Source organism: Cricetulus griseus, chromosome 6 (genome assembly GCF_003668045.3).
Source record: "Cricetulus griseus strain 17A/GY chromosome 6, alternate assembly CriGri-PICRH-1.0, whole genome shotgun sequence".
Lineage (NCBI taxonomy): Eukaryota > Metazoa > Chordata > Mammalia > Rodentia > Cricetidae > Cricetulus > Cricetulus griseus.
This window is the reverse complement of record NC_048599.1, coordinates 18,660,705-18,686,760: the sequence shown is the minus strand read 5'-3', so window position 1 is coordinate 18,686,760 and position 26,056 is coordinate 18,660,705. Positions and strand designations below refer to the sequence as shown.

General features: G+C 39.2%; 1 protein-coding gene across 6 annotated transcripts in view; it reads right to left on the bottom strand.

Annotated features, from left to right (window-relative positions):
* Positions 1-26,056, bottom strand: part of Zhx3 (zinc fingers and homeoboxes 3) — a 139,860-nt gene that overhangs the window by 60,369 nt on the left and 53,435 nt on the right. For all 6 annotated transcript variants that reach the window (XR_004770600.1, XM_035446890.1, XM_035446894.1 and 3 more), the window contains exon 2: positions 14,751-14,872. The gene's annotated coding sequence lies outside the window, so the exon portion shown is untranslated. The remainder of the gene's footprint in view (positions 1-14,750; positions 14,873-26,056) is intronic.

Here is a 26,056-nt window from a genome sequence, read left to right as displayed (position 1 = left end):
AAGACTAAAGTAAGATCAACATACAAATTGTGTGGACAGTTAAAAATAGTATTAATTTTCTTGTCATTGTGAGGAAACAATTGACACAAGGAATTTTTTAGTTTGTTTATTTTGGCTTTGAGTTTGAGAAGAAACAATTCATCATGGCAGGGAAAGCCATGGCAGCAGGAGCAAGAAGTGGCTTTGTGTTCACATCAGGAAGTAGACAGAATTGCTGGTGCTCAGCTCACTTCCTCCTTCCCTCAAAACCTTTATTCATTTTAGAGCCCCATTCAAAGGGATAGTGCTACCCACATTCAGAGTGGGCTGTCCCTCTCCAATTAGTCTGGAAATAATCTCACACATCCACCCGCCCCCCACACACACAGGTGTGTTTCGCAGGCACTTCCAAATCCAGTCAAAGACTTAATAACAATTAGTTAGATGGACCTTGAGCCTGAGACTGGAACTATGTGCAGACTAAAGTTGTTTCAAGTTCTGGCTTTGAATCAGTAAACAACACCTGGGAGAATGACCCTGTGCATTTATCTCTAGGGGCAACCAGATATTGTGGGGGGGGGTGCTTTGAATCTTTTCTGAAGTCTTAAATTAGCTTGTCTGTGTAAAAGGCTATATTTATGACTGAGAATCCTATGACAATATGAGTAATGTAAAATATCCTAGTATTATTTCTATTCATCAAAATTATACACCCTAAGCATCATCTTCCAAACTATCCACAGTTACCCAACATGCATAAAACACCACCAAAGAGTTGTGGAAAGAACCTCACAGCTGTTCTTATTAGGGAGGCATATCATCGGTTCCTGAGAAAGTTACAGGAACAGCCTGTCATTCAGTCAACAAATCCACAGCTTTACAAAGAAGGACTCTACAACAATGCCTAGTGGGTCAATTTGTTAAATACTAGTTGTCACTGCTGTACAGTCCCACAGCCTTCTGCAAGAGAATACTATCTAGTAGCCTATTTGTCATTCATCATGTATTGCTTATTTGTATGGACCAAATGACAATCAGGAAGACTTCATCCCTCCTACTGTTTCCCCCTGAGAAAGTTAAATTAACAGTGGTGTAGCACATGACATACTTACTAGATGTCATTCATTGTAAACACTTTACACGTGGCACCTTTTTAAACCCTTATCAAAGCCTGCCTGTGATGGTCACTATTATTATCTACAAGTTAACAGATGCACAAACTGAGACACTTAGGAAGTAATAATGTGTCTTTTGGTCATAGCCAAGATTTCAACCTGGCTCTAGACACTGGCTCTTAGCACCACTGTCTCCTGTTGTTAGAGAACTGTTTTCTAGAGGTGAGTCACAACCTGTGAATTAGAGTTCTGGAGAAAACAAAATTGAACAAGACTAAAACGGCAAAAAGGAAATGACTTCAAGAGTAGAAAGAGCTAAAAGAAGAAACCCACAGGGTCTCATATATAATTAGCAATCAAAAGAGTCATCACAGAATGTCTACAGCCTAGAAATATCTGAAAACATAATACAGAAACAAAACAAAAACAAACAAAAAGACTTTCAAGTAAACAAGTTAAACAAGCAGATGGCACAAAAGGGATTAGGTCCTTTTTTTTTTTTTTTTACAATATCTAAATCTAAGACTAGACAATCTAAGAGATACAGACCTCAAAGGGTTTAAAAACCTGAGCAAATCAGAATACCTCTGTCATATGTGAACAGAATACAGCTGTCATATGTGAACAATCAACCATGAAGCCACAGTCCCCCAGACCACATACCCTTGTCATTTCTCTGCCACCAAGATGTTCTCCAGGGCCTCACTGAACCCAGGATAGGCTGGTTTGAGTGCTGTGTGGGAACTGAGCATGCAGGCATACCTTTTAGTTTTCTGAGAACCCAGTGGCTTAGTGTGCCCTTATCTTACTCGTCTCTGAATATGTGCCCCCGCTAACCACTGCCCCTTGTAGGCAACCATCTCTTGCACACCATTTCTTTGCTTCTAGCAAAAAAGCACGGACTTGGCTTGCAATCCCACGAGCTTGCATGGAGCCTTAGTTTCCTGGATCACAATGCAGAGTAATAAGTTCCATGCACGGGGCTCTTAAGGAGATCAAGAAAGCCATCTGAATAGCTTTAGCCACTACATGCTGGACATTAAAGTGCTCGTTATGTTTTTATTTCCTGCACATAGAGTTTGGCCTTTTCCAAGAACTTGTTTTATTTTCTGCCTAAATGTTCTACTTGAAGGGGCTCATACCTACTGTTAGGGCATCACATTCTCCTTGAAGCAATTGAGTGCCATACCTTATCTCCAACCTCTACTGGTCCATTTTAGCTTCTAGGTGTTTCCTTAGACATCAGCAAGTTTTAAAATAAACCCTCTTCTGCCTATCTCCAAATTTGTTTGTCTTCTCCTCATACACTCAATTCCAGTTGGTCAAAAGTTCTATTTATCATTACCTTCTACAAAACTAACAAACAAAAAGCATTTGGGACATCCTTTAATTCCCTACACAGATACAAGTATTTGTAGATTCTACCTCAAACAGTCTATTTTCTCCATCTCCACACTGTGGGCTCCTTACACCAAAAGCTCTAACCTCTCATCTAGCAATAATCACAGTTGCTTAGTTGACTTTCCTTAGATTAACAGGGTCACCTTTCTAAGAACAAACTCAAGCACGGTTTCCCTCCTATAAGACTTCTGATGTGCAGCCCACAGGATACAGACATCAACTTGCTGGGCAGGTACTCAAGTGCTTCAGTCTCTGCCTTGTCCAATTTTATCTCAGCTACTCTTCCAAGAACAAGTGTGTGCCTTTCCCTTTTCTCTGTCCCACCACTACCACCACCACCACGACCACAACCACCATCACCTGGCTGCCAAAGCAACTCTTAGCTTACAGAATTTCTATGCCCACAAACAAAACACCACTTCCTTCCCACTCTGTCTCAAATACATTTGACATATCACAGCTTTTTGCAACTGTTGTTAGGTTTGCATCACATGCCACCACGTCAACTTAGACTGATGATCTAGAAGGCAGGAGCAGATCTATGCTTCCTTTTGTTATCTCCTGCCCTCACTCATTGCCTATCACTTTTAGATAACATTTGGTGTTATCAGAATTTTTTTTAAAAAATAGAACAAACAACTAATGCTAAGAAGAACTGATACACTTTAGAGACTATAGAATATAAAGGAAGAACTCTTGGATTTTGATGGGGATCGAGTTGAATCTGTAGATTGCTTTTGGCAAGACTGCCATTTTCACTATGTTGATCCTACCTATCCAAGAACATGGGAGATCCTTCCATTTTCTGGTATCTTCTTTAATTTATTTCTTTAAAGACTCAAAATTCTTATTGTACAGGTCTTTCACTTGTTTGGTTAGCATTACCCCAAGATATTTTATGTTGTTAGTTGCTATTGTAAAGGGTGATATTCCTCTTGTCTTCTTTTTCAGTGCATTTATCATCAGTATATAGTAGGGCTACTGATTTTTTTTTAGTTGATTTTGTATCCTGCCACTTTGCTGAAGGTGTTCATCAGCTGTAGGAGTTCCTTGATAGAGTTTTTCGGGTCACTTATGTAGACTATCATACCATCTGCAAATAGTGAAAGTTTGACTTCTTCCTTTCCAATTTGTATCCCCTTGATCTCCTTTTCTTGTCTTACTGTTCTATACTCAACTTTATATGGAAAAACAAAAAACCCAGGATAGCCAAAACAACCCTGTACAATAAACAAACTTCTGGAGGCATCACCATCCCTGACTTCAAGCTCTATTACAGAGCCATAGTCCTGAAAACAGCTTGGTATTGGCACAAAAGTAAACAGATATACACCAATGGAATGGAATTGAAAAACGTGATATTAACCCACACACCTATGGACAACAGTTTTTTTTTTTTTTCAAAGAAGCTAAATTTATACAACGGAAAAAAGAAACCATCTTCAACAAATGGTGCTGACATAACTGGATTCGGATATGTAGAAGATTGCAGACAGATCCATATCTATCACCATGCACAAAATTTAAGTCCAAATGGATCAAAGACCTCAACGTAAATTCATCCACACTGAACCTCTTAGAAGAGAAAGTGGGAGGTACCCTTGAACTAATTGGTACAGGAGACCGCTTCCTGATCATAACACCAGTAGCACAGACATTGAGATCAACAATTAATAAATGGGACCTCCTGAAACTGAGAAGCTTCTGTAAGGCAAAGGACACAGTCAGCAAGACAAAAACGATAGTCCACAGAATTAGAAAAGATCTTCACCAACCTCACATCGGACAGATGGCTGATATCCAAAATATACAATGAACTCAAGGAGCTAGCCATCAAAACACCAAACAATGCAATTAAAAAGTGGGGTGAAGAAAAAAAGTGGGGTGCAGAACTAAGTAGAGAATTCTCAACAGAGGAATCCAAAATGGCTGAAAGACACTTAAGAAAGTGCTCAACATCCTTAGCCATCAGGGAAATGCAACTCAAAACAACTCTGAGATATCATCTTACACCAGCAGAATGGCTAAAATCAAAAACACCAATGACAGTCTATGCTGGAGAGGATGTGGAGAAAAGGGAACACTCCTCCACTGCTGGTGGGAGTGCAAACTTGTAAGACCACTTTAGAAATCAGTATGGCAGTTTCTCAGGAAAATGGGAATCAGTCTACCTCAAGATCCAACAACTCCTCTTTTGGGCATATACCTAAAAAAAAATGCACATTCATACAACAAGGACATATGTTCAACTATGTTCATAGCAGCGTTGTTTGTAATAGCCAGAACCTGGGAGCAACTTAAATGCCCAACTGAAGAATGGATAGAGAAAATATGGTACATTTACACAATGGAGTACTATTCAGCAGGGGGAAAAAAGAAATGGAATTTTGAAATCCACAGGCAAATGGATGGAACTAGAAGAAACTATGCTGAGTGAGGTAATCCAGTCACAAAAAGACAAACATGGTATGTACTCACTCATGTTTTATTTTTAGACATAGAGCAAAGGATTACCAGTCTACAATACATATCACCAAAGGAACTAGGAAACGGAGAAGAAAAGAATGCATGGTCCCTTGGAGAAGGGGAAGAGGACAGGATATCATGAGCTAATTGGGAGCATGGGGGTAGGGGAGAGGGAGCTGGGAGAAAGAGAGGGGGAGAAGAGGAGGGGAGAGGAGGAAATGGGGGAGCAGGAAGGTTGAGTTGGGAAAAGAATAGAGGAGAGCAGGATGAGATATACCATAATAGAGGGAGCCATTATAGGTTCGAGGAGAGATCTGGTATCAGGGAGATTTCCAGAGATCTACAAGGATGACACCAACTGGCAATCTAAGCAATAGTGGAGAGGCTATCCTAAATGCCCTTCCCCATAATGAGACTGATGACTACCTTATATGCCATCCTAGAGACTTCATCCAGTGGCTGATCAAAGCAGAGCCAGACACCCACAGCTAAACACTGAACTGAACTTTGGAACCCAGTTGTAGAGAGGGAGGAGTGATGAGCAAAGAGATCAAGACCAGGCTGGTAAAACCCACAGAAACAGCTGACCTGAACAAGGGGGAGCACATGGACCCCAGATTGATGTCTGGGAGGCCAGTATGGGACTAATACAGACCCCTGAATGTGGATATCAGTGAGGAGGCCTCGGCACTCTATGGGGCCTCTGGTAGTAGATCAGTATTTATCCCTGGAGTAAGAAAGGACTTTGGGAGCCCACCCCATGTGGCGGGATGCTCTCTCAGCCTGGACACATGGGGGAGGGCCTAGGCCCTGCCCAGGATGATATGACAGACTTTGGGGATCCCCCATGGATGGCCTTACCCTCCCTGGAGAGCAGAGGGGGGAATAGGGTGAGGGGAGGGAGAGGGAGCAGGGATTGACATGTGAAGCAGGCTTGTTTCTAATTTAAACTAATAAAAAATCATTTAAAAAAGAATGTAAAGGAAAATGAAAAAATAATTGGTAGATAAGAGAAAATACAGACAAGGATTAGGAAGAGAATATGCCAAGAAAGGGAGAAATTGAGTTTCTGAATATGTATGGAATGGTGTATTCTGCTTCTGCTCTGATGAATGCACATAAAGATACAGACATTCATTTTAGCACTAGCAGAATTCAAAAGATTATTCACCTTTAAAATCCATTTCAAGGCTAAAAGGAAGCAAATAATATTAAATGAAAAGAACTAATATTAAAATGAAGAAACAGATTCAAAAAACAGGGAAAATGTAATAGCTACCTTAAAATGAGAAAGCATAAAAGATCAGACTCAAGATCTCCAAGAAAGGTTAACACAAAGGTGAAACACAACAATATCCTGCTTGCAAGAAATTCCTAGTGAGCCTAGGAAATGTTACAAAATCACTGTATAAGAAATCATATTCTAGGCTATTTAAAGAGTAGAGCCTGGAAAGATGCTCAGAAATTAAGAGTGCTTACTGTTCCTGCTGTTCCTTACTGTTCCAGAAGACCCAAATTTGGCTCCTAGCACCCATAAATAGGCCTCTTACAACTCCAACGCCAGATGACCAAGCACCCTCTTCTGACCTCCCTAAGTACCCACACACAAGCACACACACACACACACACACACACACACACACACACACACACACAAATCTTAAAAAAGAAACAAAGCCTACTTTAATTGCAGAATTCAGGAGGCAGAGGAAGGAAGAACTCTGAGTTAAAAGCCAACCTGGTAAAGGTAACAAGTTTCAAGCCAGCTAGGACTCCACACCGAGAGGAGAGAGAGAGAGAGAGAGAGAGAGAGAGAGAGAGAGAGAGAGAGAGAGAGAGAGAGAGAGAGAGAGAGAGAGAGAGAGAACAAAGTATCTATTTTAATAATATAAAAATAATAAATAAAAATTATACAACTAATGTGGAATATTTGTATACTGTGTGAAGATGTATTGCTGTGATTGTTGTAATAAAAAGCTGAACGGGCCAATAGATAAGCAGGAGGTATAAGTGGGACTTATGGGCAGAGAGAGAACTCAAAAGAAGGGAGGAGTCACTAGCCAGACTCAAAGGAAGCAGCATGGGCAGAACAGAGATAAGGTAATGAGCCTCATGAAAGAATGTAGATTTAAAAATATGGGTTAATTTAAGTTATAAGAGCTAGTTAGGGAAAAGCCTAAGCCAAGGCTGAGCGTTTTAAAATTAGTAAGTCTCTGTGTCATTATTTGTGAGCTGGCTGCACAAAGAAATATCCAACTACACACGGCATATAATGCAGAGGCTTGAATATCTACATAGGGCCTAAAAAAGTCTCTCAGGTAGGCTCAAAGTATAGAGGCCCAGATGACACTAGGTAAAAACTCCTGCTTCAGGCAGACACATCAAATTCCCAGAACTGGGGCTGGTAAATGTGGCTCTAGGGCCAGTTACCCACAGGCATGAGGCTAGGGGGGCAGAGCCAGCCATCATGGGGGTAGCCTAACGGTTTAACAGTTTAAGATTTGTCTCCCATGGAAAAAAAAAACACTGCAAGAATACCCACAAAAAGCCAACACCAGACACAATAAAACCTCTAAAAAGGTACAATATGTTCAAAAGGTGTTTTGGTGCTTGGGGGTGGGGGAAGAAAATGGGTATAGAGTCATAAAAAATAGTTTAAAAATAATAAACTTGGGGGCTGGGCGTTGGTGGCACGTGCCTTTAATCCCAGCACTCGGGAGGCAGAGGCAGGTGGATCTCTGTGAGTTCGAGGCCAGCCTGGTCTACAAGAGCTAGTTACAGGACAGCCTCCAAAGCCACAGAGAAACCCTGTCTCTAAAAATCAAAAACAAATAATAATAATAAATAATAATAAACTCGGGAGAGATGGCCCAGTAGTTAAGAGCATAAGCTGCTCATCCAGAGGACCTGGGTTCAATTCCCAGCAACCACATGGCAGGTTACAACTGTCTGCAACTCTGATCTGACACCCTTACACAGACATACAGGCAAAAAATAAAGACAAATACATTTAAAAAAATAATAAACTCTTTTAAAAAAGAGTAAAGTAATATGAAGAAATAAGCCATGTAAGGATGGGAAATAGAACAACACAGGGAGCTTGAACCTTATATTGTACTTTGTTAATTTTAAAGTTTTTGAACGATAATGAACAGAGAACAACAGATGCTGAGAGACATTAGATTATGAAAGGGTCTCCTAAATTAAACAAGCCTATATAATTTAGCGATGTCTTGGCTTCAGAATGGAAGTCAGAAAATGTGTTGTGTTGTGGGAAATGAAAAGCTATGTATTCCTTCAAAATTAATAAAGATCAGATTTGACCTCCTGAGGACCTTGGCTACAGACATGAGGGGAAAAAACCAAGAAATAATAAAGGACAGGTAACATGTATGTTGATCCCGTAACATGGGAACAGCTCTGAGACTAGATGAGACATGATAAATCTTATTGGTTACAGAGTCCTCATGACTTATGTTACAGTTTGGATATGCAATCAAAATGGACTTATAAAATTGACAGATGCCTTTTACCTACTCCAACAGGAGCAAAAAAAAATCATCTTTAGCTGTCTTGTGCACACCACACATTCCATACTTGTGTTAATACAGATACATATATATTCTGCAAGGTGATTCGACCTTGCAGAATACCTCCCTTTCAGTTTCCTCAAAATTCTGCATCTAGAAGAACTTCAAAGCTTCTGAGATGGTGCAGCCTTACATACTACTCCAGCCAAGACTTCAGATAAGCTCTACACATTCCCATCACACAGAGACTGAACAAAAAAGATAACACAGCTTGCTCTCCCAGGTCTTGACCATTGTCCCAATTTTCTCAGCATCCCCTAGAGATGCCATCACCCCCAGACAACAGGAAGTAGTCTAGAGAACACAATACTCACTTTTCCAAGAGGTGTGGTGGATGGTTTTTGGTCATTCAATGGATTATGGATGTTTATCATCATTTAGAGTGGTTGGTTGCAAGTTGTTGTTGGTCATGGTTAGGGAAAAAACTAAGCAAAGGAAATTAGATTCATGGATATCTTTCTGAAGGGGAAAAGGTTGTATCTAGCATAGAAATGATGGAAAAAGAGTAGATTATTGAATCTATTTTTTTAACAGATGAACTGTTTAATTAGTAAGCAAAGAAGGTTGGCCAGAATAGAGATGAGGTAATGAGTCTTGTAGAAGAATGTAGATTAAAAATATGGGTTAATTTAAGTTATAAGATCTAGTTAGGAACAAACCTAAGCTAAAGCTGAACTTTCATAATTAATAAGTCTCTGTGTCATTGTGAGTTAGAGGCCCAAAGAAAAATCAGGCTACAAACTAAGATGAAAGGGACTTAAAAAGAAAGAAATTACATTTTTTATTTTGTTTTTGGAACAGACTATTGTTTATGTAGCCATGGCTATTCTCAAACTGGAAGTAATTTTCCTACCTCTCAGAGTGCTGGTTATTACAGATATGTTTGTTTCATCATGCCCACTTCTAAGGAACAACACCACTACTTTGATAGGAGTCACTCTGGGACCTGTAGGAGCTGCTGCCTCAGGGAGAAACTGGATAAGGAACTCCTTATTTTACTACAACATTTTCTATTTTTAAAAAAATATTTTCCCTTTATTTTTGGGGTTTTGCTTCAAAGGTATGGTGGCACATCTGCAATCCTAATACTCCTTAGGAAACTAAGGCAGAATTTTACATTCAAGAGCATCATGACCTTTATAGCAAAACTCTGACTCAAAGAAAAAATTTCAAGAAAGTTTAACATTTCTTTCTATTGTTGTTGTTGTTGTTGTTGTTTATTGTCTGGTTGGTTTGTTTTCAAGTCAGGGTTTCTCTGTATAGCTAGCCCTGGCTGTCCTGAAACTCACTCTGTAGACCAGGCTGGCCTCCAACTCAGAGATCTGTCTGCCACTGCCTCCTGAGTGCTAGGATTAAAGGTGTGACCCACCACCCAAGAAAAGTTTAATATTTCAACTAGGAATATCTGTGAATAAACTAAAAGTGATACCATTAGTAAATACAATTACAAAAGAAAAATAAACTTCAGAAAATAGCACACAAAAAGAAACAAAATTTAAAAGAGATGGGTTCCATGCATTGTTAAGTGTGGGTTAAAACCAAATAGCTCTGCCCCACTGCTGTGCTCCTGTCCCCAACTCCTGCAGATTTCCACTGCCAGGGTGCAGGCCACACTAGTCAGAAGTGGTACAGATCTGAAAACAGGTGTAGGCCAAGCAAGCCGGAAAAAGACAGGTGAACTCAGAGACTCCCTGATAGACCACCACATCTAACCCCCCAACTTAGGCAAAGACTCCTACTGCACCAAAGGCCAAGCTAGCCACTAGAAGTCCAGCCATCAGCTTGGACAGAGACTCCCTACTGGATCAGAGGTCATGTTGGCTGCCAGAAATTCAGGCCTCAAAGACCAGAAGACCAAAGAAGAAACAGAAACCAAGGAACAAAACACCCATCCAACAAAGGCAAACTCAGAAATCAGCACCTAGGCCGGTAATCATCCCAAACCCAGATGCCTAATGCCAGTGTAAGAACACAATCAACAAGAGAAAGTGCAATATGGCACCACCAGAGCACCACTATCCTACCACAGCAAGACCTGAATATTCCAACACAAGTGGAGCACAAGAAAATGACCTCAAAACCAACTTGGTGAAAATGACAGAGGTCCTTAAAGAGGAAATGAAAAAATTCCTTAAAGAAATTGAGAAAAAGACAAACAGAAAATTGGAAAAAACCAATAAATACCTTTTAAAAATGCCAAGAAAGCCAAGAAAAAACAAACAGGTGAAGGAAACTGTTTAAGACCTGAAAATGGAAATAGAAGGGAAATAGAAAATACAAACTGAAGAAATTCTGGAAATGGAAAATGTAGGTAAGCAAACAGGAAATACAGATGCACGCACTACCAACCGAGTATAAGAGATGGGAGCAAGAATCTCAGACAGTAGAGATACAAAAGAAGAAATAGATTAATTGATCAAAGGAAATGTTAAATCTAAAAGATTCCTAACACAAAACATCCAGGAAATCTGGGGCACTATGAGAAGACCAAACCTAAAAACAATAGGAATAGAAGAATTCCAGCTCAAAAACCCAGAAAAAATATTCGACAAAATCATACAAGAAAAATTTCTAAACCTAAAGGAGGACATGCCTATAAAGATACAAGAAGCTTACAGGGAATACCCAGCAGACTGAACCAGAAAAGTCCCCTCATTACATAATAGTCAAAACACTAAGCATACACAACAAAGAAAGAATACTAAAAGTTGCAAGGGAAAAAAAAACCAGTAACATGTAAAGACAGACCTATTACAATTCACCTGACTTGTCAGTGGAGACTCTAAAAACCAGGAGGGCCTGGACAGATGGTTTTAGCACAGAATTCTACCAGAATTCCAAAGAAGAGCTAATACCAATCCTCAAACTATTCTACAAAATAGAAACAGAAGGAAAATTGCCAAATTCATTTTATGAGGCCACAATTACCCTGATAGACAAACCATACAAAGATTCAAAAGAAAAAAAAAGAATTATACACCAAGGGAACTCATGGACATTGATGCAAAAATACTCAACAAAATACTTGCAAACCAAATCCAAGAACACATCAAAAAAAATCATCTACGATGCTCTAGTAGGCATCATCCCAGAAATACAGGTATAGTGAAATAAATGAAAATTTGTCAATGTAATGCACCATATAAACAAACAGAAAGGAAAAAACCACATGATCATCTCATCAGATGCTGAAAAAGCCTTTGACAAAAACCAACACCCTTTCATGCTACAAGTCTTGGAGAGGTCAGGGATACAAGCACACCTAAACACAATAAAAGCAATATATAGCAAGCCTACAGCCAACATCAAATTAGATAGACAGAATCTCAAAGCAATTCCACTAAAATTAGAAACAAGACAAGGCTATCCAGTCTCTTCATACCTATTCAATATAGTAATTGAAGTTCTAGTTAGAGCAATAACACAATTAAAGGAGATCAAGGGGATACAAATATATTGGAATGGAAAATTGGAATGGAAAAAATCAATGTATTGCTATTTGCAGATGATATGACAGTAAACATAAATGACCCCAAAAATTCTATCAGGAAATTCCTATAGCTGATAACACTATCGGCAAAGTAGGGGGACACAAGACTAACTCACAAAAATCAGTAGCCCTCCCATATTTAAATGACAAAAGGGCTGGGAAAGAAATCAGGGAAACAAACCCTTCACAATAGCCACAAATAATACAAAATATCTTAGGGTAACTCTATGCAAGCAAGTGAAAGATTTGTATTACAAGAATTTCAAGTCTTTGAAGAAAGAAATTGGAGGAGATATCAGAAGATGGAAAGATCTCCCATGATCATGGATGGGTAAGATTAACATATGTAGTGAAAATGGCCATCCTACCAAAAGCAATCTACAGATTCAATGCAATATCAATCAAAATTCCAACAAAATTCTTTACAGACCTTGAAAGAGTAATATTTAACTTCATATGGAAAAAAACTCAGAATAGCTAAAACATTCAATATAATAAAAGAACTTCTGAGGCTGGAGAGATGGCTCAGAGGTTAAGAGCACTGACTGCTCTTCCAGAGGTCCTGAGTTCAATTCCCAGCAACCACATGGTGACTCACAACCATCTGTAATGAGATCTGGTGCCGTCTTCTGGTGTGCAGATATACATGGAAGCAGAATGTTGTATACATAATAAATAAATAAAACCTTAAAAAATTAAAAAAAAGAACTTCTGGAGGTATCACCATCCCTGATTTCAAGCTGTACTACAGAGCAGTAGTAATAAAAGCCACATGGTATTGGCATAAAAACAGACTCCTTGGTCAATGGAATTGAACTGAAGTCCCAGATGTAAATCAACACACCTATGGACACCTGATTATTGATAAAGAAGCCAGAAATATACAACGGAAAAAGGAAAGCAGCCAGACGGTGGTGGCACATGCCTTTAATCCCAACACTCAGGAGGCAGAGGCAGGCAGATTCCATCTTATACCTATAGGATGGCTAAGATAAAAAAATAAAAAGTGACAGCTCATGCTGGCAAGGATGTGGAGCAAGGGGGACACTCCTCCATTGCTGGTAGGAGTGCAAACTTGTACAGTCACTTTGGAAATCAATATGGTGGTTTCTCAAAAAATTTGGAATTGATCTACTGCCCAGCTATACCACTCCTGGGCAAAGACCTAAAGAATACTCAATTATACCACAGAGACACTTACTCAACTATTTTCACAGCTACTTTATTCATAATAGCCAGAAACTGAAAATAACCTAGATGTCCCTCAATCAAAGAATGTCTAAAGAAAATGTAGTCCACTATGGCTTATTACTCAGCTGTTAAAAATAATGACATCATGAAATTTGCAGGCAAATGGATAAAACGAGAAAAAAAATTATCCTGAGGTGAGGTAACCCAGACCTGAGGTAACCCAGACCCAGAAAGACAAACATGGTATGTACTCATAAGTAGATATTAGCTGTAAAGAAAAAGATAATCATGCTACAATTCACAGACCCAGAAAGGCTAAGTAACAAGGAAGGTTTATGGGTGATGCAAGGATCACTCTGGGAAGGGGAAACAGAATAGATTTCCAGGGTGAACTGGAGGCAGGTGGGGTTGAGAACAGGATGGGTCAGGTGGGGTAAAATACTGGGAAGAACAACTATAATTGGGGGGCATTTTGGGGGCAAGGTAGAAACCTATTGTTACAGAAACTCCATGGAATCTACCTGAGTAACCCTAACAAAGACTGCTAGTAATGGGGGGGGGGAGGTCATGGAGCCTGAACCAGCCATCTTCTGTAACCAGGCAAGGCTTCAAGTGGAGAGAGATATTGAGACACCAACCCAGGCACAAAACCTTTGACCTACCCTTTGTCCTGCCTACAGAGTGTTCTGGGACCACAGCCTATCAGAATCATCATAAAAGAGTCCAGAGAGACTTCATCCAGCAACTGATGGGAGCAGATGCAGAGTCCCACAGCCAAACATTAGGAGGAACTCTGGGAGTCCTAAGCCGGGAACGGAGGGGGGGGGGTGTTGGGGGTTGGATTAGAGGAATCAAACTCAGTCAGAGATACAAGAACAGGGCTCACAGAATCAACTGACCAGGACTCATGGGGGCTCCCAGAGAGCAGGGAGCCTATAGAGGTCTGACTTAGGTCCTCTGCATATATATTATGGCTGAGTAGTTTGGTGTTCTTGTGAGATTCTGAACAGTGGGAACAGGGGCTGTCTCTGACTCCTTTGACTGCTTGTGGGACCCTTTTCCTCCTACTGTGTTGCCTCATCCAGCCTTGATGTGATGGCATGTATGTATCTGGTCTTATTGTAGCTTGTTATGCTGTGTTTGGTTGGTGTCCCTGGGAGGCTTGTATTTTTCTGAGGGGAAGGGGAGTGGGAGTGGGAGTGGATCTGGGGGAGAAAGGAGGTAGGAAGGAGAGATTTGGAGGAGAGGAAGGAGCAGAAACTTCAGTCAGGATATAATATATGAAAGAATAAAAAAGTTTAAATGAAGTACAAAACAACAAAACAAACAACTTGTTTGTGCTGCATTTGGAGTGGAGGCCAAAGCTACATGAGACTTCTCTCAACACCACTATCAGCACCAAAAATCTTGTTTAAAAAAAGATGTTAACAGTAATAAAAACTAAATATGGCTATAACACCTTAGGCATTACAATCTTGTAATGGATACAGCAAGAATTTTGTTAAAATAGAGACATACCTCTTGTCCTTGAGAAAAACATTTTTCTCACTTCATCATCCTCTCCAGGTCCCCCTTCATTTTCTGCAGTGCTGTGCCATCTTTAAAGAGTCACTTATTGCCTCTGCAGTTGCAATTCAGTCCTGTAAAAGAAGCATCATGCCATCACACAAGAAAAGAAATCACATTCTAGGACGCCCAGTTATCTATTTTCATTAGTCTTTCCTAATTCATTTTCACAGTTCTGTACACTGTGGTGATATTTTGTTTATGATCTAATAAAGCTTGCCTGAAGATCAGAGTGCAAAGCTAGCCACAGCCACAGAGGCCAGGGAGTGGTGGCACACACCTTTAATCCCAGCACTAAGGAGACAGAGGCAAATGGATCTCTGTGAGTTCAAAGCCACCGTGGGATACATGTGAGTGAATCAATCTAAAAGAGAAACAGCTCACACCTTTGAGCCCAGCACTTGGGATGACAGGCTTTTACTCCCGCACTAGGGAGACAGAGACAGGAATGATTCGGCTGGGCGGGGAGAGGAATATAAGGCAGGCAGAGACAGGAGTTCAGTGCAGTCTGAGGAGCGGTGAAGTCGGGAGCAGTCTGAGGTTTGGTGGATTGCTCCTTCTGTCTGAGCATTGGTAGACTAGTGGCTGGCCACTTTGCTTCTCTGATCTTCAGCTTTCAAGCCCTATATCTGTCTCTGGGCTTTATTATTCATGTTACAGCACATATACCAGGTACATCGTGAAAAGTGAGTTTATCAAAATGCACATGGTGATTTACTGCTCCTACAAGCGCTGCTCGAGCACTAATGTGAGCTCTGACCTCTTAAAGTAGAGACTGGAGCATTAGTGAGCTGAGCCATCAACACAAGATGATTCATATAAATCTCTGCATCTCCCAGTCTAGCTAAGCTTCAGGTGGCTTAACAGCAATCCTCAGCTGATGAGCATGTGACCTTACAACTTCCAGGATGCACGCCCCAAGGATGTGCTAATTTTTTATGTTCCTCCTTCAAAGCCCCAGGGTCTCCCTGGTATGGACGCAAGTCACACACACTCACGCAATATGAATTCATATTCTTCAATTCTAAGCCAAGCAACTGTATTCACTTTCTCTCCTCTCTGATCCTTGTATTTACATCATTCCATTGTGCCCAGGAGCAATGTTAGGTACATGGTAATTCTTAGTGAATGAATAAAACAAAGTCTTTTCAACAAAAACGACCAAAGATGCTTTATGATGTCTTAAAATTACTTAGAAAAGTCTTTAAAACAGTGCTCTTCAGTTCTATTACCAAAATACTCTCCTCTGTTAAAATGCCAATTACCAGCAAAATGGACCCAAAGTGAGAATACTATAAAAGGGCTTGAAATTTCCAACATTCACACCTTGCTACATTACAGGGTTCAGGACTGTGAATATCTCTGAATATAAACAGGTTTGACCCTCACACACAAATCATGTGATTACCAGCATTCCTTCATCCTTAACATACAACCATGCCTTTCCCACTGTATCAGCGCCTTGCTCAAGTAACTTCAGTTACAATCTTTACCATGACCTTAGTATGTAGATTCTATTGTTCTAATCACCCAGATGATGAAACTGAGGCACAGAGGAGTTCAGTAAATTATTCTAGCCATGTAGTGTTTGCTAAGATGCTTTTCACAGGCAGACTTTTCTGAGCAAATTTAATTTTAATTTTCCAGTAAGTTAAAGTTTCATCCCTATTTACTTTTGTTTCCCTGCTCTGCTGGGATGTTTTCTTAAAGTAATTGTCACCAGATTTTTCCTAATTTATAATTTATTAAAAACCTAATTGTTAATTCTCCATTTTTTCTTATTTTATAAAATTATTCTATGAACATTAGACAAAGAAAATCTGGGGGCTGGAGAGATGGCTCAGTGACTAAGAGCACTGGCTACTCTTGCAGATGTCCTGGGTTCACTTCCCAGAGCCCACATGACAGCTCACAGTCATCTGTAGTTCCAGTTCCAAGGGATCCAGCATCTTTTCCTGTGGGCACCAGGCACACATGTGGTGCACAGACATACATGCAGGAAGACAAGACACTTGCACATGTAAAATAAAAATAAGTATTTTTTTAAAAAAGGAAAAAATCCAATGATGTGAAAATCAGAAGCAATTATTATCTTAAGTTATTACACAATGTTTGCCAAATTGCCTCTAACTTTATAAAGTTACAAAACAAACAAGACATTTCTTTATTCTCCAGTTCAGCTGTCTGGGACACAATGCTAATAATGTAAGAAGCTGTCAGCTCTATTCACTACAGACTAACTGAATACTGTTTGCTTCTTAGCTCTAGAATCTTAGCCTGGATGGTGTATTTGGGTCATAAAAAGCATCAGGTGCAAGTACACTAATCTAAACACATCTGAAAAAGCAAGGACTCAAAAAAATAGAGCAGTCACTATGAGCCAGAAGACATTGTCCTCACGAAGAAAAGCTTCAAGACTGACACACTTCTACTTCTGTGTGAGAAGTTCTTTTCACCTTCAGCTCCACTGATAGAATGCAACTTAAAATCCATCCTTCAAAACCACAAAGCAGGTGGAAGATGAAGAAAATCAATGTGCTTAAGTTTTGCACAACTCTGGCTTAACTGAACTGAAAATAGGCTTTCTTATACAACACCAATTCTATTGGTAGCAAAAAAAAAAAAAAAATTCACAGTGGTTGTAGAGTAAAACACGAATTTCAACCAATAGAGCACAGAAAGAGCCACAAAACACCACGGCAACTGCCTTACTACTAAGTCTTTGAAAACTTCTATACACTTTCATAAAACCAAAATTTGCTTCATTTCCAAATAACACAAAGTTGTTTTAAGCATGTCTTTCCAAGATGATCAATGGCAGATCAGACTACATTTAAATCACTCAGTTCCCATCCATGGTAGAAGCTTTCCAAAGTTAAGAAAATAAAAATGACATATCAAAACTACATTCCTTAATTATTATTACAGGAAGAAACTCACTTGGGACCATCTGTCTTTGAGATTAACCACCCACCGCTAGAGAGAATGTCCCAGTGGAGCACTACTACAAAATCACATGGATTCAAACAGCCACAAGGTAACTATGACAGCAAGCCATAGTTATTTGTGAGATCACAAAAAGTCTATGACATAGTTTTTAATTGAAGCAAAATTTGCATAATGTATTAACCACAACTCAGTGACGTTTAGATATACACAGTATTGAGCAACAATTACCTCTACCTACTCACAAAAGATTTTCAACAATTCAAAATGAAACCTGACACTCAAACACCTCTAGTACCCCTCTCTAAGCCCTAGAAATCATTAATTTTCTTTTGTTTCTTTGGATTTATTTCTTTAGGTTATTTCTTTTGTGTGTTGTTCTGGAACTCATTATGTAGCTGGACTAGCCTTGAATTCACAGAGATTCTTCTGCCTTATTCTCCTAAGTGCTGGGATTACAGGGTGTGAGCCACCATGCCCAACTTCTTCAGAATAATTCGTATAAATGCAAACATACAACATGACCCTCCATGTTGACTTTCTTTCACTTAACTCTGCATTTCATCTAAATTGTATTGTGTCACTACTTCATTTCTTTCTATGCCAAAAACCCCACTTGTATATGTATCACAATTTTTATTGATTCATGTAATGATTGGTACCAGATTGTTTCCATCTTTTGACCACTGTAAGGGTATTGCTGTTAATATAACTACCATAAACATTAAATATTTGAAACCATGTTTCCAATTACTGCAGCACAAATACCTAAGAGTGAGATTGCCAGGTCACGTGATAATTCTTTGAGCTACCAAACTGTTTTTCTACAGAAGCTACACTATTTTACATTCCTACCAGCAAAGTACATGGTGGGGACTCTTCACATGCTCACCAATACCTATAACTTTCTGATTTCTGTTCTGCTTTGCTCTCAAGGTTGCAATCATCCTATGGATATGAAGTGGTATGTCACTGTGGCTTTGATCTGCCTTTCCTTAATGACTAGTGGTGCTGAATAGCTTTTCATATGTAAAGACATTTGTGCATCTTCTTTGGAAAAAAATGTATTCAAGTCCTTTACCCATATTTTGTTGGGATTGTTTTGTTGTTCAGTTTTAAGTTTACAGATAGTTAGGCCCTTAGGAGATTTTCAAAGTTTTCTCCTGTTCTGTAAGTTATTTCCATTTACTTGATAGTATCCCTTGATCAACAAAGTATTAAATTTTTCCTGTACTCCAATTTGCCCATGACCATTAAGATGACTCAGAAAGTAACAGCACTTGTCACCAAAGCCTGACAAACTGAATTCAAGCCATAGAAGCCACAGTGAAGAGAGAACAGTATCCTAATTGTCCACTGATCTCTACACTTTTGTCATGACACATAGGTGCTTATGCTCACATGCACATACAAATAATATGTTTTAAAATCTAAAGATTTGCCTTTGGGTTGGAGACTTGGTTCAGCACTTAAGAGCATTTATTACTCTTGCAGAAGACCTGTGTTTAGTTCCTAACACCCCATATGGTGGCTCGCAACTATCCATAACTCCATTTCCAGGGGATCTGATGTCCTTTTCTGGCCTCCATGGGCATCATACATGCATGTGATGCATGTACATATATTCAGGCAAAACACTCATATACATAAAATCTTCTTAAGAGACTTGCTTTTATGTTTACTTGAGAGAGTATCATAGTTTTTGTTCTTATAACTGGGTGTTTGATTCATTTAACTTTTAGCATATGGTGTTTGGATACTTTACTAGTTTACATAAAGATATTGAATTATCTCTAAACCATTTATTGAAGACATTATCCTTTCACTATTGAATGATCTTAACATCATTTTCAAAAATTAATTGACCACAAACACATACACACAGCACACGGGTTATTTCTGGGTTCTAGTTTTATTCTACTTATCTATATGCTTGTCCTTATGTCAGTACCACATTATTTATAACAGCTTCATAGTGAAAATTGAAAGTGGGACATGCAAGTCTTCCAACTTCATTTTTCAATATTGCTTGACTATTCATGTCCTCTGCAACACAAATGAATGGAACTTGAAACTCACACACCAGCTTGCACCACTAGCAGTTTTAACTGAACTATCTCTTTGGTCCCTAGGACAATTTTTTTCTTTAATGTCAAATAATAAATTTAATCAGCAATAAAAGGAGGTCATTTCTAGATCTAACACATTAGACTCTTACCTCTCTGATTAATAAGGGGTTCTTGTGTGTGTGTGTGTGTGTGTGTGTGTGTGTTAGAAGAGCTTATTATTTCAGTATTTCAATCATGAAACCTGTTTTGGGTTTTTTTTTTTTTTTTTTTTGGTTTTTGAGACAGGGTTTCTCTGTGGCTTTGTTTGGAGGTTGTCCTGGAACTAGCTCTTGTAGACCAGGCTGGCCTCAAACTCACAGAGATCCGCCTGCCTCTGCCTCCCAAGTGCTGGGATTAAAGGTGTGTGACACCAACACCCGGCTCAGATTTCTTTTTAGACCTATAATGACTCCCTCTATTATGGTATCTCTTGTCTTGCTCTCCTCTATTCTTTCCCCGACTCAACCTTCCTGTTTTCTTAAACATTTTTGGCTGAGGTCTGTGAGAAAACAATCATTTGATATTATAGATATTCCTTGGACTGAACACAATCTATTTCTTGTCCTCACATCAAAATTTAAACTGAAAGAGATGTGGTAACATAGGAAAAAATAACTGCAGTGCTTTCTAAGACTAGCAACTTCAAGGAAATTGTATAGTCCCCAAAAGCACAAGTCATTTGAGACTGGAAGATTGAGTCTGTGAAGCAAGGGATTGCTGCTGCACCTGTGTCTGGTGTCAACTTCTCAGAGGCTCCAGAACCAGAAAGTCCTCCTGACACAGTATGTGAAAAGGGCTTCCTGTTTGGACCTACCACTACCTAATGAGGTCCTGTCTTCAGAGCAGCCACAATTACTCTCCCAGTAAGAGTGCTTTCAACAAGATAACTTAATTGTACCTTGCCACTCATACTCCTCTGCTTTAGTTGCACTCAGTTCACCTGAACTTAATGTCAAGACTCAGGAATAGGTGAAAACATTAGGCTTTCTGGCTGGTGGTGGAACAGAGGAAAAGAAAGATTTTATTTATATCTATGTAAATGTATATGTATCTGAACATACGTATGCACACATAGAGTTATAGGCTGTTATGAGTGGCATAAATTACAAGAAATGAGCCTAGGCTTTTAAAAAACCCACAACTCAGAATCTCCAATCTTGGGTAGCACAAAGTACCCTAACCCAGGGCAATTACTTGAGTCTGTGCTTTTCATTTCCAGGGGTCAAGAGTGGGGTTTTGCTTTGATCTTTAATTTCCCTTCTGTTGGAAGGGTAGACAAGAGCTGCACAGCAGGGGTCAAGCACTACATGCTCCTTAACCCAGAAGACTAAAGCAGAAGAGACCCAGATCAGGCAGGCACTCAGGAACAGTTGCTGCAGGGCTGGCTAGGGATAATACCAGTTTTGTGACAACTGCTGTGATTTGACTTCATACACTGGTTTCTCTACTGGATGGTAACTGGGATAGCCTCCTGAATCTTAGCCCTTCCTTTCCTCCTTTTCTTTTTCTTCCCACCCCCTTTAGTAATTGGAGCTCTTCACTGATTTGCAGGCCCACTATTTCGTGTTTAAAAGCTGAATTGCTGATGTAGCCATCTGGGACTTCAATTTTGTTCTCTGCTCTCTGTGGTGGTCCTTGTTTTAAGTTTCTGAAAGCCAACCCTTTATTGCAAGGCAAATGCCTGGTTTGCAAGCCCCACCAGACAGGAAAAGGGAAGCAGATAGCATGCTGAGGCTTATGAAACAACTACAAATTGACCAGCCTCAATTTTAAAGTAACCAGTATCTGAGCAAGTCCATAGTCAGCCAACATGAGAATGAGAAGACTAAGGCAAATATGCAGTAGAACACTTATAATTTTAAAATAAAGAGTATTTACCTAATACATATATCACAGATTAATCTCAAAATCATATTGAAGAAATGAAGCTTAGACCTAAAAGAAAATATATCATTCTGGCTTATAGAATTTTAGGGAAGACAGAAGTAATTTCTAGTAGTAAAAAATTTAAAAAGATTACATCTGAGCCAGGCATTGGTGGTGTATGCCTTTAATCCCAGCACTCGGGAGGCAGAGGCAGGTGGATCTCTGTGAGTTCGAGACCAGCCTGGTCTACAAAAGCTAGTTCCAGGACAGCCTCCAAAGCCACAGAGAAACCCTGTCTCGAAAAACAAAAAACAAAACAAAACAAAAAATTATATCTGAATAATGACAAGAGAGAGGATGAAACATCTTTTCCAGGGTTTCTATATAATATGGCTTGGGGTGGTGATTACCCTTTTCAAAACTGCACAATTAAAATCTGCATGTTTTCTCTATGTAAATCACAATGAAATTATTAAAACATTCAAAGTTATTTTTTAAAAAATGACACAAAGGCAGTTTTTCATCATTACCATGTGGCCAACATTCTGTGGTAGAGGTAAGATGTTTGAAAACTATGTTTTCTTATATCTTAAAGGCCTGTGAGTGGCTCTGTGGGTGAAAGCAACTGCCACCAAGCCTGACAACCAGAGTTTAATCTCCAAGACCCACTGGAAAATGAGAACTGACTCCTGAAAAGCTGACTGCCAACCTCCACAAACATACCATTTCATGCATTCGCACACACACACACACACAATGGATGCAATTAAAATTAAAATACATTGGGACTGTAGAGTTTAACAACAAATGGTTAAAAGCACTTCTTGTTGTTGCAAAAGACCAGGGTTTGATTCCCAGCACCCACATGGAGACTCATCATCTTCTTAGACATCTGGCATGTGGTATAGAGACATATATTAAGGCAAAACATATACATAAAAATAGCAATAAATCTAAAAATATAAGATACATATATATCTTTAACTGAAATAATAATTCATCTCTTTAAAGTTGTATGGAAGTTTATCTTAATTTAATTAATTATTTACTCTGTGTGGGGGGTATGCATGGTTGTGCACATGCAGAGGCCAGAGATTAATATCAGGTTTCCTCCTCTATCACTACCCACCATATTTTTGAGACAGAGTTTCCTTTACTGAACCCAAGGCTCAGCTGTTTCATCTAGAATGGCTACACAGAGCTCCAGGTGCCCACCCACCTCCACACCAACCCCAGAACTGATGCTATAGGTGAGCACCACAGCAACCAGATTTTATGCGTGTACTGTGGATCTAAACTCAGGTTTTCATTATTGTGCAATCACTATATCCACTGAGCCATCTCCCACTGAGTCATCTCCCAGTCTTCATTTAATAAATTCTAAATTAATTACATGGGCACTTCTTTTAAGTTCCTCTAACCTCCCCTCCATGACAAATATTTTAGTATGTTTGAAAGTATAAAGCACAGTATAGAGGACAGGACAGACATATTAACCTGACTTTTTAATACAGAAAGTAAAGATGATTATAAAGCCATATATATTCTATATGGCAAACTGGGAGATACAAAAGTGTATTTAATACTATAGAAAGGTACTCTGTGATGGTCAATTTTCACTGACTGACTGGCTTTAGAAACATCTGTATCGGTAAAAACACATCTCTGGGTGTTTCCAGAAGCAGTTAGATCATAATGACTACACTTGGGATTTACAGTATGATGGCAGTAATTAGGTGGGTGAAGAGGAAGGGGACATGCCCTTAAGGCTTATCTCCTGCCTTGATCTTCCTGTGTTTCCCCTTTCTGCTTTCCATCTACCAAGAACAGTCTCTGTCACACATCGAAAATGATATCATGCCAGATGTGTAGATCCAAGCAATCATGACTGACACCATTGAAACTGTCCTAATTAGGGTTAATATTGCTGTGATAAAACACCATGACCAAAAGGATCTATTTCACTCACAGTTCCATATAACAATATCATCAGAAGTAGTGAGGGCAGGAACTCAATCAGGGAAGGAATCTGGAGGCAGGAACTCATGAAGAGGCCATGGAAGGGTGCTGCTTACTGGCTTGCTCAGCCTGCTTTCTTATAGAACATAGGACTGCCAGCCCAGGGATAGCACTACCCACAATGGGCTGGGCACGCCCACAATCACTAATTAAGAAAATGCCCTACAGCTGGATTGTATGGAGGCATTTTCTCCTTCGAGGCTCCCTCTACTCTGATAACTCTGGCTTGTGTCAAACCGACATAAAGCTAGCCAGCACAGAAACTGTAAGTCAAAATAAATCCTTTTTCCCTTAACTTGTTTCTGCCAGACATGCTGCCACAGCAGTGATAAAAACTGAGTCATAATAAAAGTAAAGGCATAAAGAAGAGATGGCTGATTCATTAAAAGCACTGACTGCTCTTCTAAGAGGACCCAGGTTCAATTTCCAGCACCCACATGGCAGTTCACAACTGTCTGTGACTGCAAGATCTGACACTCCCACACATAACATACATGCAGGCAAAATACCAATGCACATAAAATAAAAATAAATAAAAATTCAAGAAATTCCAAAAATATACAATACCCAAAGATCAGTACTGTCAGTATTTGATCTCTCTCCCTCTCCCTCTGGCCCCCTCTCTCTCACACACACAAATACATTTAACCCAACTAGATAATGTATACAGTAATGCTATTTTCATTTTAATGTTTATGACAAATACTTCCTGTGTTATTGAGTATTCTTACTATGCTTATCTGGTTAAACATTTTCATTTGATTATTTTCATCCATACATTTCTGTGGGACAAGTTGGCAATATAAGAATTTCATTTTTAATAACAATATACTTACTTTAGAAACATAGAAAATAAAGACCATAAGACTGTATAGTAAAAACACATAATTCAAACCACAATAATAACCATGACTGTGAAGTCTCACTGTTCTTTTTGTTGTGGCTCAATATGCTATGGGTGCTTTCTCATCAAAGCATCATCTCTGTAATTGCAGTATTTTCTTAGCATCACCTTGTTTGCTCAATTTTGTTAGCTGCATAGATTTATCATAGTTAAAAATTACTACTGTGATAGCTATTCTTGGTTGTCAACTTGACTATATCTGGAATTAACTAAGACCCCAAAATGTAGGACACACCTCTGAGATATTTTTGCTTAATATGAAGTAGGAAGACCTGCTTCTAATCTTGAACCTCAAGACCCATCCTGCCAAGCTACATTGTGTCACTTTTCATTCCACAAGTATATGAGAATGTCTTCTGCACTCCTGCCTACATACAATGTCCTGTTCTCTGTATTTCATACACTCTCCACTCCTCATACACTCCCTACTATCACATCCACACCCATACACACAAACACACTTTGCTAACTTTATACAAGAAAAATAGTATCTTACAAGTTCAAATGCATTTTTCATTAACAGAATGAATATGTTTTTTCCATTTGGTTAAAACATCCATTGCTCCTCTTCTGTGACTAGTCTGCTAAATTCATTGGACACTTCTCAGGATAATTAAAAAAATTATTAGGAATTTCTGGTTCAGCAGTGCACCAGTGTATGCAGGTGTTTCTACTAAAAAATGCATGTGTGAGGTCTGAGGTGGACATAAGGTGTCTTCTATCACTCCCAACCTTATTTTTTGAGACAGGGACTATCTCTGAACCTGGGACTTACTGTTTTTCAGTTTTACCTGCTGGCCCTCGTATCTACCTGTCTCTGTACCCATGACATGCCAGCTGGGGTTACAGACACATGCCAGCCCCAAACTTTCTATGCGGTTAATTGGGATCTAAATTCATGTTGCATAGCAAGCACTTTACCAACTGAACTATCTCTCCAGGCCCTTTTTCCATTTTTTAAAATGCCTCATATAAAATATGAGTTACTATAAGTGTATATATATATATATATATATATATATGTATATATATAATAAAATATAAAAGAATGATAGAGTGGCACAACATAATAGGAAAATGTTATCAGAACACAGTGATGACTGAAGGCATAAAAAAATATGAAAACCAACCAAGATCCTGTAGAAAAAAAATCATTCTGAATCAAACGAAAAGAAAGGACTCCTAATACTGTGTGTTTACCTACAGAACCCTGGGGGAAGCAAAGCTATATTCAGACAGTAGAAGTTATGTGGAAGTAGAAGGGGGACCAGGATTGCCAAGCAAATAAAGGTCTGGGGAACAGTTGTATCCTTTAATGTTCTCATGAGGACTTAGTTATTATAACAGCACTCTACATTGAAGGAGGGCATTAGCTGTGGAGGCCACCCACATAGGTGCTAAGACGACAGAGTGAA